At 38.8% G+C, this 4,125-nt stretch overlaps 1 non-coding gene across 1 annotated transcript in view; it reads left to right on the top strand.

Moving 5' to 3' along the window:
- The window catches only part of LOC119559019, a 3,971-nt gene extending 228 nt beyond the window's left edge, over positions 1 to 3,743 (top strand). The window contains exon 1 of the ribosomal RNA XR_005220599.1: positions 1 to 3,743. This exon is cut by the window's left edge and continues 228 nt beyond it. This is a non-coding gene — a ribosomal RNA (large subunit ribosomal RNA).
- The last annotated feature ends 382 nt before the right edge of the window (positions 3,744 to 4,125 follow it).

The raw sequence follows: 4,125 nt of genomic DNA, 5'->3' as shown, positions 1-4,125 counted from the left end.
GGGTGCCAGGCCCGTATAACGTTAATGATTACTAGATGATGTTTCCAAAGAGTCGTGTTGCTTGATAGTGCAGCACTAAGTGGGTGGTAAACTCCATCTAAAACTAAATATAACCATGAGACCGATAGTAAACAAGTACCGTGAGGGAAAGTTGAAAAGAACTCTGAATAGAGAGTTAAACAGTACGTGAAACTGCTTAGAGGTTAAGCCCGATGAACCTGAATATCCGTTATGGAAAATTCATCATTAAAATTGTAATATTTAAACAATATTATGATAATAGTGTGCATTTTTTCCATATAAGGACATTGTAATCTATTAGCATACAAAATTTATCATAAAATATAACTTATAGTTTATTCAAATTAATTTGCTTGCATTTTAACACAGAATAAATGTTATTAATTTGATAAAGTGCTGATAGATTTATATGAATACAGTGCGTTAATTTTTCGGAATTATATAATGGCATAATTATCATTGATTTTTGTGTTTATTATATGCACTTGTATGATTAACAATGCGAAAGATTCAGGATACCTTCGGGACCCGTCTTGAAACACGGACCAAGGAGTCTAACATATGTGCAAGTTATTGGGATATAAACCTAATAGCGTAATTAACTTGACTAATAATGGGATTAGTTTTTTAACTATTTATAGCTAATTAACACAATCCCGGGGCGTTCTATATAGTTATGTATAATGATATTTATATTATTTATGCCTCTAACTGGAACGTACCTTGAGCATATATGCTGTGACCCGAAAGATGGTGAACTATACTTGATCAGGTTGAAGTCAGGGGAAACCCTGATGGAAGACCGAAACAGTTCTGACGTGCAAATCGATTGTCAGAATTGAGTATAGGGGCGAAAGACCAATCGAACCATCTAGTAGCTGGTTCCTTCCGAAGTTTCCCTCAGGATAGCTGGTGCATTTTAATGTTATATAAAATAATCTTATCTGGTAAAGCGAATGATTAGAGGCCTTAGGGTCGAAACGATCTTAACCTATTCTCAAACTTTAAATGGGTAAGAACCTTAACTTTCTTGATATGAAGTTCAAGGTTATGATATAATGTGCCCAGTGGGCCACTTTTGGTAAGCAGAACTGGCGCTGTGGGATGAACCAAACGTAATGTTACGGTGCCCAAATTAACAACTCATGCAGATACCATGAAAGGCGTTGGTTGCTTAAAACAGCAGGACGGTGATCATGGAAGTCGAAATCCGCTAAGGAGTGTGTAACAACTCACCTGCCGAAGCAACTAGCCCTTAAAATGGATGGCGCTTAAGTTGTATACCTATACATTACCGCTAAAGTAGATGATTTATATTACTTGTGATATAAATTTTGAAACTTTAGTGAGTAGGAAGGTACAATGGTATGCGTAGAAGTGTTTGGCGTAAGCCTGCATGGAGCTGCCATTGGTACAGATCTTGGTGGTAGTAGCAAATAATCGAATGAGACCTTGGAGGACTGAAGTGGAGAAGGGTTTCGTGTGAACAGTGGTTGATCACGAGTTAGTCGGTCCTAAGTTCAAGGCGAAAGCCGAAAATTTTCAAGTAAAACACAAATGCCATACAAATATAATTATATTATATAAATCAAGCTAATTAATATACTTGAATAATTTTGAACGAAAGGGAATACGGTTCCAATTCCGTAACCTGTTGAGTATCCGTTTGTTATTAAATATGGGCCTCGTGCTCATCCTGGCAACAGGAACGACCATAAAGAAGCCGTCGAGAGATATCGGAAGAGTTTTCTTTTCTGTTTTATAGCCGTACTACCATGGAAGTCTTTCGCAGAGAGATATGGTAGATGGGCTAGAAGAGCATGACATATACTGTTGTGTCGATATTTTCTCCTCGGACCTTGAAAATTTATGGTGGGGACACGCAAACTTCTCAACAGGCCGTACCAATATCCGCAGCTGGTCTCCAAGGTGAAGAGTCTCTAGTCGATAGAATAATGTAGGTAAGGGAAGTCGGCAAATTAGATCCGTAACTTCGGGATAAGGATTGGCTCTGAAGATTGAGATAGTCGGGCTTGATTGGGAAACAATAACATGGTTTATGTGCTCGTTCTGGGTAAATAGAGTGTCTGGCATTTATGTTGGTCACTTGTTCCCCGGATAGTTTAGTTACGTAGCCAATTGTGGAACTTTCTTGCTAAAATTTTTAAGAATACTAATTGGGTTAAACCAATTAGTTCTTATTAATTATAACGATTATCAATTAACAATCAATTCAGAACTGGCACGGACTTGGGGAATCCGACTGTCTAATTAAAACAAAGCATTGTGATGGCCCTAGCGGGTGTTGACACAATGTGATTTCTGCCCAGTGCTCTGAATGTCAAAGTGAAGAAATTCAAGTAAGCGCGGGTCAACGGCGGGAGTAACTATGACTCTCTTAAGGTAGCCAAATGCCTCGTCATCTAATTAGTGACGCGCATGAATGGATTAACGAGATTCCTACTGTCCCTATCTACTATCTAGCGAAACCACAGCCAAGGGAACGGGCTTGGAATAATTAGCGGGGAAAGAAGACCCTTTTGAGCTTGACTCTAATCTGGCAGTGTAAGGAGACATAAGAGGTGTAGAATAAGTGGGAGATATTAGACTTCGGTTTGGTATCGCCAATGAAATACCACTACTCTTATTGTTTCCTTACTTACTTGATTAAATGGAACGTGTATCATTTCCTAGCCATTATACGGATATATTTATTATATCTTATGGTATTGGGTTTTGATGCAAGCTTCTTGATCAAAGTATCACGAGTTTGTTATATAATCGCAAACAAATTCTTTAATAAAACGGTGCATTTATGTATTTTTGATTTGAAAATTTGGTATAACTCCAATTACTCAGGTATGATCCAATTCAAGGACATTGCCAGGTAGGGAGTTTGACTGGGGCGGTACATCTCTCAAATAATAACGGAGGTGTCCCAAGGCCAGCTCAGTGCGGACAGAAACCACACATAGAGCAAAAGGGCAAATGCTGACTTGATCTCGGTGTTCAGTACACACAGGGACAGCAAAAGCTCGGCCTATCGATCCTTTTGGTTTAAAGAGTTTTTAACAAGAGGTGTCAGAAAAGTTACCATAGGGATAACTGGCTTGTGGCGGCCAAGCGTTCATAGCGACGTCGCTTTTTGATCCTTCGATGTCGGCTCTTCCTATCATTGTGAAGCAAAATTCACCAAGCGTTGGATTGTTCACCCATGCAAGGGAACGTGAGCTGGGTTTAGACCGTCGTGAGACAGGTTAGTTTTACCCTACTAATGACAAAACGTTGTTGCGACAGCATTCCTGCGTAGTACGAGAGGAACCGCAGGTACGGACCAATGGCACAATACTTGTTCGAGCGAACAGTGGTATGACGCTACGTCCGTTGGATTATGCCTGAACGCCTCTAAGGTCGTATCCGTGCTGGACTGCAATGATAAATAAGGGGCAATTTGCATTGTATGGCTTCTAAACCATTTAAAGTTTATAATTTACTTTATAAACGACAATGGATGTGATGCCAATGTAATTTGTAACATAGTAAATTGGGAGGATCTTTGATCACCTGATGCCGCGCTAGTTACATATAAAAGCATTATTTAATACAATGACAAAGCCTAGAATCAATTGTAAACGACTTTTGTAACAGGCAAGGTGTTGTAAGTGGTTGAGCAGCTGCCATACTGCGATCCACTGAAGCTTATCCTTTGCTTGATGATTCGATAATAAAGATGTTGCAAGCGGGCATAATCATTATGCTTGCTTGCAGCATCGCACGCCACTTTGTTTGTGGTGTGTAAGGTAGGGAAGAAGAAATATAAAAGACCTAAATTGGAAACATCAATATATAAGTAAATATTGAACAAACAAAATGTATCGTCATCTTATTAGTGACGCGATGATAAAGTGGCAAACATATTCCATGTATAAATATTCCTATGGTATTAAAATTCAAGTAAAGAGGACATATATAAAAGTTTGTATATATGGTTCATTCAATGGTAGCAGCGGTTGGTTGGTTGGTGTCTGCTCCTCTTATTGTTCAAAACTTATGTTATGGTAGCAAGTCTATATCGTCATATTATTAGTGACGCGAAAAAGTAGT

Source organism: Drosophila subpulchrella, unplaced genomic scaffold (genome assembly GCF_014743375.2).
Source record: "Drosophila subpulchrella strain 33 F10 #4 breed RU33 unplaced genomic scaffold, RU_Dsub_v1.1 Primary Assembly Seq159, whole genome shotgun sequence".
Lineage (NCBI taxonomy): Eukaryota > Metazoa > Arthropoda > Insecta > Diptera > Drosophilidae > Drosophila > Drosophila subpulchrella.
Note: the sequence above shows the minus strand (reverse complement) of the source record. Positions and strands in the feature narration are given on the sequence as shown.